Source organism: Patella vulgata, chromosome 5 (assembly GCF_932274485.2).
Source record: "Patella vulgata chromosome 5, xgPatVulg1.2, whole genome shotgun sequence".
In the NCBI taxonomy this organism is placed as follows: Eukaryota; Metazoa; Mollusca; class Gastropoda; family Patellidae; genus Patella; species Patella vulgata.
The window spans coordinates 59,136,096-59,148,358 of NC_065883.2; the positions used below are offsets into that span (position 1 = coordinate 59,136,096).

The following is a 12,263-nucleotide window of genomic DNA, read 5'->3' on the forward strand; positions in this document are numbered from 1 at the left end:
ATCTGCAACTATATATCTATACATATATATATACCTTCAATCCTTCACCTACTCCCTACTAGGTATATATAGGCTAGATTAATTTCACGCTATCCAAAACAATAATCAAATTTGACTAACTTTATCAAGCTTTAATCAAACCTTAAAATCAATTGTATAAAAAATCTGATTACAGAGAACCTTACACATCCCTTCCTCTTATCAAATCTTTTTTTCTTAAATATTTCATCTAAAAGCATTATACAGATATTAAACAGCTATAAAGAAAGCCATAAACTTTTCAAATCTGTCATTAGACCGTGGGAATATTTTTTGACAATAACAAGGTAGACAAGATATGATACACTACCAGGCCAAAACAAAAATCTCGATGATAACCTTATAGCTAGGTGTAGTGTTATTACGCTTTATACAGGATTTAATATATTAGCCAGGTATATTTCAATACTCATGTATATAAAATGTATTACATATATTTCTCAGGTAAGTAAAACGAAACTAATCTTTTTTAAAAATAATCATCATTTAAATCTTCTATTCACCATATGTATCTGGATATTGTCAACAGTGAAATGTATATTTATTAAAAAAAAATTATTTACATGACAATGGGTCAAAGAAAAAGGCTTTTTAAGTCACCCCTTCTGAACACACCCTTAGGTGTCTATGAGACAAGAAGTGCTTACCATAGGCTACATTAAAAAAATAAAAATGTTCTAATTTTTTTTTTCTGTCGCAAGTTTCTTTTTCAATTAATATTTCAGTGTTGAACTAGTTTAGTTATGATTTTAAGCAATGATTGTTATTACTTATACAGAAATTACCTAACCATTAAAGGCACGGTTTCTATATCTTGGTTTTGAAGATGCCCAAAGTTGACATGTTTGTGGGACTGTATTGAGGATACTCACTTGATTTATGTTTTGGAAGATTAATACAAAAGGTCAAAAATATAAAGGATAAATCTGAAGGAATTTCTTCATTATGATCTCAAATAAATTATTGTCAAACGACATTATATGTCATTAAATGTTAATGAACAAGTTGATTTCTTCGTTCAAGCCTAGATACAAGGCATCGGTCATGGACATCATCAGGCACCAGTTCAGGCTTTGTCAGGCCCAATCCCTCAGGTGCCTCTCATTTTGTCAGGCACAGATTCGGTTTTTTTTATTGATATTATATTGTTAATGCATGTTCCGCACAAAATTCCACAAAATTCAACATGTCAGGTACTTGCTCAGTATATCTAAAATCATTATTCCAAGTGAATTCAGGCAACTCTAATGTAATTCTCTAAAGCATGCTAATTAAACTGAAATACTAAACAGTTTAATTTACAATTTATCGTTGAAGTCGAAATTTAAACTTACACTAAGGTCATTACAGATTGAAACTACTACAGTTCTTGTCTGGACTGCGGTATGGTTCAACATGAAAATCATTGTTCCGTTGGATTAGTACAGATTTCATATCAAGCTTATTTGAATACTTGACATTATACATCTTGACATAAGTAATAAATAAGTATACCAAAAGGTAGTAAATAAACTACAGATGTTTCGTAACCAAGCAAGTGTAGAATATGTACATGTATGTACCTCCACAGTGAATACCGACTGATTAAAAAGTTGAGATAGTTAAACAAGACACTTTCTCACGCCCTATAATCATATGTCTTGTCATAATTGTCTTTTATAAGTGAAATAATATCACTCATTTAACACATAAACACGCATAAAATTTAATAAAGTCTTAGCTTAGAATTAGCTTTCAAAATGTCGTCTTGAATTTAGATGAACAGAATGTTTTATGACAAAAGTGAAAAAATAAAAAATAGATATATGTAACATCTATTAATATATTTTAAAATCTGAATTTCTTCAGGTATTTATAGTTATATTTTTCCAAAGTGATAATAAAGAAGAAAAAATTGTTTTCGACAATTAATGCACAGACTGAACTAAAGTTTTATTTTTATCTTTACACAAATCTAAACGAATGAAAAAAATTTAACTGCAGATGTATTTGAAATCCTTCAACACTATTTGTGACCTAAATAATCATCGGTCGTAAATCTAATGGCTGCACCTGAGATATCAAATAGAATTTCATCCCAGGATGAGGTGCATTTGTCAACTCATTTGAAACATCTTTATGTAGCTGTAGCGTTCATTATATCAGTATATTCAATAATAAGTAACCCAATACTATTGCTTGCCTAACATTTTATTCGACTATTAATAGAATATTTCACGAATAATTTGTATCTTTAATGAATTTTCGAGACCTATTTCTATTGAAGAGAAATGTTGTTATATAGTACCAACCTTGAACATTAATGAGGACAGGTACATAGTAAACTCATATTGCTAATCTACCACAAGATAATTAACTTTTCATATCGTAAGCCATATTACCTGAGACCATTAGGCTGTATATATACATATATATATGTGTGTGTATTAATATATTTTCTATCAGCTTGCATCTAACAAAGATCCTGTTCTAATTAAAGGGAGAAAACTTATGTTCATCTCAAGTTAAATCAATATCAATATTATACAACAGTTCTGTGTACATGTAGCCCATGTAACCCTATATACAGCCCTCTCTTTATCAAGCTGTTTCTCTGTAGCTTAAATCTCTTTGAATTAACTTGGAACAGCATTATAGAATAGTTTAAAATATTAACAATGACTGGTAGTTGTCACATCAAGTGCAGATTTGAACTATTCAAATTCAAAGACTATGTGCTTAGAAACACTAATGTGTAATGAAGCGCTATATAAATCGAACAATAATAATATAAATAATTTGTTGATTCGATCCAACTAAAGTAAACAATTCTTGGATCCTTTTAAATAAATTTTCAGACTGATAGAAATGACGAATCATAGACATTTGCCTATTTTATTGAATTACATTTATACCACACAAAAGAATATGTGAATAAGGAAATACCAAAACAGGCAGTTTAAATAGCCATGCAGTCGTGAAAAACTATGGAAATTTTAATATTTGTGATTTAATGACAGCCCTTTGCAGCTTAGTTTAGATGTAAAGTCTAAAATTTTAAAAGCCCAGACGAAAAATAAAAAATCTTCTGTTCTCCACACATCCACTTTTGCTAGGCCCATTGGCACTTATCGCTTGGCTAGTACACTTATAGCATAATAATATGTCTCTATTTCATTTTGACTTTTTCCATCCAATATGAATGAAGTGGTAACAGTGATAATAAAAGAATCTTATTTTGCTTTTCAAGCAATCTGAGCATTTCATTACATAATGTAATAAGAAGTGGGTGACCTTTATAGACTTACTAAGCGTGGGCAAAGCAATATAAGGAATTGTTTTTTTCTGCTTTTCAAGCAATTTGACCGGGTCATTAAAAGCTGAAAGTTGTAGGTGACCTTCATAAACTTGTTACCTGTTGCCTAGTTGTACAGAAACAAATCATAATGTTTTGTTGTTTATCATGGATATCGTGCAAACAATACTGATTATATACCTCAAAATGCTGCTCATCGTGCATGGAACAATAAATAATTTAACGAAATAATCAAATCTTATCAATTTATTGTTACATGTAGGTGGTCTTTTAATCCGAAATGAACCAAGTTTTAAAATATTCATCATCTGCAACATAATCAATCATTATTCTCTCAGACATATCTTATCAACATTATTCCCACCATGAATTATTACCGGATGCAGACAGTTGCATGACAATCTCTTAATCTTTTTTACTTGATGGAATTTAATTTTTGAATAGCCTGATTTAATGATCATGTTTTTTATTTCGATAGTGTTTTGTTTTGCTAGTTGCTGTGCAACTGTAATTGTTAATTTGCTGATGAATCTTTCTCCAAGTTAATGTCCTTATAGTGCAAATTTTCAAGGTTATTTTGTTGATTTATTATTAACCTTTTTGCATTCAAATTGGAGTGACAGATAGCCTACTAAACACACTTGGGCTGTTTTAGTCAATATCTGTTAATTACACAGGACTAAAGACTAGATTGTCCAGGGCTGATGTGTCTAGTTATTCAGAGGAGACAGAATATTGAAGTTCCATGTACAATTTGGAAGGGCACAAAAATAGAATTCAGCTGTATTAAAGATGACCTTCCTGCCAGTTTAAACTGTCTGATAAAAACCTACTAATGATATCCTCAATTACTTTTGTTTTCCTTGGCAACTTGTGCCATATTGAACTCTTTACCAGAAAATGTTCAAAACATTAAACAGAATTTAAAAAACAAAATTTTTTTGACCATTATATTATTTATGACTCTCTGATATTGCAATTTGCACAGCCACTTGGTTGGAATTCCAGCACTATTAAGATTATTATTTATTATTCAAAAATTTTGAACATAATGCACAACAGCTGAATGAATGGGGCTTTTAATTTTTGCTTTATTCATTCACCTGAAAAATACACTGATCTTTTGACTTTTTAAAATGTATCATTCTCCCCCCAAAAGAAAACCTTCAAAGAAATTTATCTAATTAAAAATTCTGTTTTAATTTCCATTACGAATGAGTATCCTTTTCAAACAAATGCCTCAGAAACAACTTTATTGCTTATTTTGGGCGTTAAAGAGAATTCATTAAACATAGGTGAAGTTTTTATTAGTCTGACTCCATACCAAAATGTCACTTGCGATCTTCTTTCACATGGTGGACAATGATTTTAATTTGACTGGACCAAAAAAAACGTCTCCAAAGCTTTTTATATGAGTCACATGCAATACCAAGATATCTTAAAAGGAGAACGCACCTTAACATGGAGGTTTTTAACAAGTTTTTTGGCCAGTTTCACAACATTTAATCCTATACTGGTCATTTCAGATAAAACTACTTTCAATCATTTAAGTACAATATTAGAAAGATGTAAGTAAGTCAGAAAATATACCATGAATCAAAGGACTGTTTTTTACTTTGATTTTGACATTAAAAAAAAGAGTTTTGCTTGTGTATCAAGTTCAGTTAAATAAAATTCACCTTTTATGTAATTTTTTTTTCTTAAAATTGTTTAAAATCATGAACCAAATTTTCAAACTATTTTTTGTTCATTTATATTAATTGAAAATCTCCAAAACCAAGCTATAAATACAAATTTTTAATTATCTTAGTCAAACTTTAACCCTTTAAATATGCAAGTTATGAAATATTTTTTAAGAAGCCAGAGGTGATCTTAAATATATTTCATTATTTGTTTTTTTACTAGAACAATAACAGCAAAGGACTTCTTGGCTGATGGATCAAAAGAAAAAAATAAAACAATGGCCTATTCTTCAGATGGGATGTGAGACATAAAAAATAAACTGAAATAATTCATTCTAATTTCATCTGAAATTTTAAAGAACACCTTTAACACGTGGCAGAAATTGAAAAAGACTTCTGCTTTCTAATAATCAGACAACAAAAGCTTTAATTTATGATGAATTTTAACGGGAGAGGAGCCTTAAAGACCCCAGTAATTTCTTGGATTGTTTGTGCATGATTCAGGATAACAAACGAAAAAATACAAAAGATGACTTGACATGCCAAATGTCAAAATATTCCGTCAATTTTGTGGTGGAACAATGGGGTGTAGTGTTATAGAGATATTCAATGTTTGATTTTATGATGGAATGGCTGCTGTTTTGGATTACCAATCTGTAAAGCAAACTGAATACATTTCTCAAATAGTCTGATCAACTCAACCCAATATGTAACCTCATGAAACACTGGAGTACACAACCCTGATTATGGGTCTACTTGTTTTCTCTCTTTCAAAGCATGAAGTTGTGTCTATTTCTTTGAAGATTTGTATTAATGCATGTGCAACAGTTGCATGTGATAAATGACAGTTTGACAGTAATGTGTCTGTATAGAAGATGTGTAAAGATATAGAACATCAGCAATAGCAGTTTTTAACATTAAAGAAGATAACGTCACATATATAACATTTAATATTTATACAAACATAAAGTGCTTTCTTTAATATATTTTTTTTATTTAAAGGAGAAGTGTCATGTTTTTTTGACTATTTGTACTTTTTATATCCATTTGTTTATTGTACTTACTAACCATGTGCAAAATTCCTTTGGTATCAATAACAATGTTTACAGAGTTTTTGTATATCAAGAATTAGTTTATCTAGTGCTCTTTAGACTAACAATTAGAGATTTTGTATACAAGACCCCAATAACAAATGTAGAGAGTTCTACATTAACCTGATCACTCTCCGAGTTAGCTCCCTTGTACATCTTAAAAGAAAAATAGTTTTGCAAAAAAAAAATTTATATTCTCCATTTGGGAGAAAATAACTTTATTCTTCTATATTGATGACTCTTACCAAGTTTCTGTTTGTTTTTTTTTTATTAAACTGAAATGCAGTGCTTGTTCTTTACACATGCATTATGCAAGAGCTACATCTGCCTATTTCAGGTCTTTCTTTGGGCCTGAAATGTTATCTAAATTATTAATTAGACATTAATTAACCTATCCAGGCCATAATCAACTCTAGATGGCTGCGCTAACCTGCGATCTTTAGTGGATTGTAAGCCGATTTACTGCAAAACTTTCCTTCTCTATTAAACGATTAAATGGATAATCAAGACTACCCTGTTTATCGTGCTGACTTTAGTAATGATGACCGAGGCTTATGGGAATTTTAGTCGCTTAGTTCTCGGTTCATAGTGGATCAATTTGAATGAAATTATCACCAAATTGACTTCTTCATTATCTAGTTTTTAACTATTATAGTGAGAACTGCCAACTCGTTACCGAATCTCCCATAATGTATCTTTAAATAACTGTAATTCGTAATTATTTCTACATCCTTTGACATGGGTTAATTAAAGATTAATCATCTTATAAAATAGATGATGATATACTATCGTGGCTCATTTCTCTAGTTGTAATTTTTAATTATCAGAATTGGTTTACAATAAAAAATAAAATTCTACTCCAGGATACATTTGTAGCGTATTTATGAGTGCCACTGCATTGGTTAAAACCCCTTTTCAACGAAAGCTTACCAAGCAATGAAACATATGGCCATCAGCATTTTGGTGATCCAGGCTTCCATCAAATTCAGTCACTAGTAACTAGTTTTACCTATAGGCTCTGAACTTTAAAACTTTAATAGAGTTCCTCCTAATTCCTACCCAAAATCCCATCAAGTTTCAACAAATAAAACTGCCGACTCTGACCAGTAGAGCCAGGCTAGCCCCCCCCCCCCCCAAAAAAAACCCCAAAATTTCTAAAATACCTACTTACTGTCGACTGTGCTCCCATCCCCTAAAAACTTCACTGCCCTCCGCAGTCAGCAAGCTGGCTACGGGCCTCAGTTGAGCATTCACAATATTTCAGAGACAGTGGCGTGTAAGAAATTGTTACTCAACAATAGTTACTCCTTGGGACTAGTCTAATAATCCTAGCAAGTTTGAAGGAAAAATTTGGGCATGGATCATCAAAACACTTTATGCTAGATAATTAAAAACAGTCAGGTTCAGTTTTATTCAACTTAGGAATAACCATTTACAAAATTTCATATTTCAATTTTATTCAAATGATATTACGTACAGCCAACTATTGGGGATCCTTATGTAAACAACTCCAATCACCTTCTTATAATCTCCCACGGTTACAGTTATAAAGAATTTTACCAAAATCAGCATCAGATTGAATTACTGTCTATTCTTAGAACACATGTAATGTCCTGAGAAAAAAGTCTACCACACTGAAGCTGTAAGAAATGGTTGTTTTTTATATTAGGTAATACATTCAGTTGTTTGAAGAACATATAGGAGGATGGTGGCATACGTTGATTGTTAGGTCTATGAGTACACAGACAGACATTAACTAATTGTTGTTCAGAGTTTTGGTACCTGTGATAAATGGTAAATTTTACTTTCCATATGCATGCATCCTAAATCAGAAATTCTTTCATGTGGGATTATGGAAGGAAATGGATTTCGGTGCAAGTTTTGCATAGGCGTTAATTGAAAAGTGGGTGTGACTTAGAGGATAAAGTTAGTTTGAGAACTCTGAACATGGCAGAACCAAAATAATAATAATAACTTTATTTCAGAAGGGTAAATGATTAGGCTGCAGAAGCCTTTCTACCATCTTGCCCATGCGAAGTCTTCAAAATTGGAAAATTTTAGTTTCCAGTTACCAATGTCAGGGAAAAAAGATTCACAATTTTAAATTTTCAGAGATGAAAAAACCTTTTAAAATACTTCCGAAGCTACTGCCCTTGTTCACTTTTTAGAATTTTAAATTTTCAGAGATGAAAAGACCTTTTGAATTTAAGCAATTTCTGATAAATACTTCTGAAGCTACTGTCCTTGTTCACTTTTTAGAATTTTAAATTTTCAGAGATAAAAAAACCTTTTGAATTTAAACAATTTCTGATAAATACTTCTGAAGCTACTGTCCTTATTCACTTTTTAGAATTTTAAATTTTCAGAGATGAAGAAACCTTTTGAATTTAAACAATTTCTGATAAATACTTCTGAAGCTACTGCCCTTGTTCACTTTTTAGAATTTTGTTAATTCTGCAGTTTGAACTTGTTTTCCTGATATAATGACATCATTGAGTACAATCCGGTCAAATATGTATGGAATATATAGAAGTATAAGAACCTGTGATAGGTATGATATATAGTATATAAATAACTGAGGTTTTTTTTCTGCATTTCAGAGTAAAGTGAGTGACTAGATTAAAGGATATTTTACTTACATCTATATTGGGATGCTCTCTATACTCGTCTTATTAAGATGGATTTTAGCAGATTTCAACCTCTTTGTCTTCAATCATCCTTCTTATTTTAATATCTACAAAGGTAAGACAAATTACTTTTTAATTGAAGACTTGGTAATAATTCTTAACTGTTTAAAACTAAATGTTATTGCCGTCAAGAAAAATATTGGCTGAGAATCTACTTTTTGACGAACCTTATCTAGTCGAGCAGATAATAGTTTTGGGAGAATATCAACTTTATAATTGACAAATTAAAAGATACATTATGGGAGATTAGATCAAGAGCTGGCAGTTCTCAATATAATAGTTAAAAACTAAATAATGTAAAGGGAATTTGCTGAAAATTTCAGTCAAATTGATCCACTCTGAACCAAGATTTTAGCGATTGAATTTTCGGCCTAGCCTCGATCATCATTACAAAAGTCGGTACGATAAAAAACATAGTCTCAATTATCCATTTCATGAATAAATCATGAATGAAAGTTGAGCAGCAAATCGGATCCTAATTGTAATCCAGTAAATATCGCAGGCTAGCATTGACATCCAGAGTTGATTATGGTCTGGATAAGTTAATTGATGTCTAATTAATAATTTTGATAGGCCTAAAGAAAGAGCTGCAATAGGCAGATTTAGCTCTTGCATAATGTATGTTTAATAAACACGTAAATTAAGTTTACCAGTCTTTTTTTCTTTGAGTTTGTCCATTCCATTCACTGAAATTTATTATAGGCTGTTGTTATAGCCTGTATTAAAGTGCCAGACATGCACTAAAATTGCTTAGCGCCTTAGCAGACAGGCTTAGTTCATCAGGTGATCAGGATTTGAATCGATTACTTAGTTGTTTAATTACCACTACATAGCAACCCCTTCGAAAAAAAAATCCCAATATTTACTTTAAAGGTGCATATTGGAAAATTCGGTAGTAAACATTGATTTTCAGGAAGGTTTTATTGTCAAAATATAAGCACCTATATAAAGATGTGGCTATTGTATTCACTATTCACATAATTGTTCATGTTATAATTCTGATTTTTCTGTGTGGGCTGATTCAGTGATTACCAATGGGTCAATACTGTTGAGTATATAATGGGGTATAGGAAAAAGTCAATCTGAAAGGCTTCTTATACCTCTGTATTAGATGACTGACCTTTATAAGTTCAAGTATGACGTCACATCACTGTGCGTCCATCATTGGCTCTATGGCGCGTGCATTGTTTACCTAAGATGTTGTTGTTTTCCTTTTGCTTTCGTCACTTATGTTTCTTGAAATCTTCAATACACATTTATAATAGCAATGATCTCTGTATTAAAATTATATTTAGAATGTGTTTAACCAGTTCTATCACATATGTGATAATGACTGACACCAATATTGTCCTTTAACTGGTCCGAGTAGAATGGGGCCTTTTACTCATTTTATATATGTACGCATTTACACTAATAGGAAATATTTTTATCAAGATATACTTCAAATACCTTTATTTATTTTTCTAATACTTCAAAAAAAGTTAATATCGCAAGCTCATTAAGCCACACCGATGTCATCCCTATCAGTGATTGTAATGGCCTAGTGAATAATCACTGCTGATCAGTTTGGGAAAAAGTCTGTTATTAGAGTCCTTTAGCTTACTTCATATTTTTATAGTCCAATAACCATGTTGATTTACATATGCATATAGGGCTTATTGAAAAAAGCTACTACTAGTAGTTTCAGTATTGTATAAATTGCCCTGGTCAAAGATCTCAAGACAAACAGAATACTGATCAGCTTTCTACCTGTACTTTGGGGTGGTGGTAGGGGCAAAATGTTGGGATGCGAATGGTCAATAAAAACCCTCTTCATGTTTTGGTTTTATATCTACACCTTTGGATTTTGACTCTATTGATAGGTTTTTAATTGTTGACATATTCTATAATTGACATATTCTGTAATTGTTCCTTCTTGCAAATGCCACATTTAATCAAAGCTGTTGATAGCTCTCTGTTTTGTTATTTTCCCTGTAGGACGTTAAACTCATTTCATTTTGTTATTTTCCCCTTTTTCTAGCAAGGTCTAGATTCCGCATAGTATGGTTGCATTAACAGGCACTACCATATTATATTTCTCACGAAAAGTAGAATTAATATTTATAGGATACCAAGAGTATTTCGTTATCTTTTAAAACATAACAGTTTCCATTAAGACAGTTGCCTGTACTAAACTATTCTCAGACAACAGCCTCTTTCCTGTAGGTCTTAACGTCCGCTTCCACCGAGGTTGATATCGTAGACAATAGCTGGGGCATTTACAAATTTACAAATTATTGCGCCTCCTTTGTCCTTGAAGTGTCAAACGTCTTTTACAATTGGTTAACATTAAATTACACAACTTACATAGGCTAATCCCATACTTTTTAAAACGATCGTGTAACTGTAACACATAGTAACGCAACACAACATTTGATTTCATGTCCAGGCGCTGAAAAATATTCCCGAATCAGAATGTGTCATCAGGTTCCCACAGCTTTTTTCTCGAAGCTTACATCATGTCTAAAAAAAGCGGGAATAACCGACCATGTGACACTCGAAGACCGTGAGATATGTTGAGTTTTTTTCACTACTTTTATTTTATAAAACACAAAACATGGTGATAATAAATTCACTTAGTATATCAGACCTACATCATTGTTTCACATGACATGCTAAAGAATTTTTTTATCATGGTTTAAACTTGGTCATTTTCTGGGTGTGACTGTACGTGTTTTAAATGATGTTGAACTCAAAGTGGTCTTTCCCACCAGTTTAAAGGGAGGTGCGACGTTTCGGTCAGCGTCACTGACATTTGTTTAAATAGATTTAACTAACGTCCGCTTCCACCAGGGTGATATCGCATACTAAACACCGAAGTTTTTTGCAAAAGAGGTTTTCAACCCTAACCAGTCAGTTCCTCTGTGGTCTATACATTGGTCCACCCAATCCACAATATGGTTTTGAACATTGCTTTAATACGTTGATGGTCATGCCATATGGTCATGCCAATTAATACAGCGCCAGAATAAATTCTTTGAATTAATAATGTAAATTAATACAAATCTCAAAAATGTTCTGACCGTTCAGGGTTGGGTTTTTTTTTTAAATAATAATATAAATTAATAAAAATCTCAAAAATGTTCTGATTGTGCAGTTCTTTTTAAATCCTGAATATGGATTTGGGGGAGTGGGTGCCCTTCATACTCCCAACCTTAATCTAGTTCTTGAAATTGACGCGTTACATGCAAGGTGGGTGGGGATGTGGCATGGATTTGGAGTTCCCCGTCTGTTCAAATGTCTATTTCAAGCAGGATATATGCAGTTATTATTAACATGATTGCGCACCTTTAAGCAATAGTTTAGAGGTTCGAGTCCAAGGTGTTTAGTCTATATATAGGTCTTTACAAACAAATACTTACCTATTATATACATAGAGCGTGAGAACAGATCACTAGTAACAATCTAGATGACGTATATTACTATAATT

The 12,263-nt window shown here is 31.8% G+C and overlaps 1 protein-coding gene and 1 long non-coding RNA gene across 2 annotated transcripts in view; one reads left to right on the forward strand and one right to left on the reverse strand.

Moving 5' to 3' along the window:
* The window catches only part of LOC126820741 (delta-like protein 1), an 86,316-nt gene that overhangs the window by 21,440 nt on the left and 52,613 nt on the right, over window positions 1-12,263 (forward strand). The window contains exon 2 of the mRNA XM_050548841.2: window positions 8,708-8,849. The gene's annotated coding sequence lies outside the window, so the exon portion shown is untranslated. The remainder of the gene's footprint in view (window positions 1-8,707; window positions 8,850-12,263) is intronic.
* On the reverse strand, window positions 7,578-11,237 carry LOC126820807 (uncharacterized). The gene is made up of 3 exons (XR_007680154.1): window positions 11,141-11,237; window positions 8,747-8,841; window positions 7,578-7,747 (listed from the first exon to the last, which is right to left on the reverse strand). It is a non-coding gene; the product is annotated as an uncharacterized LOC126820807 (long non-coding RNA).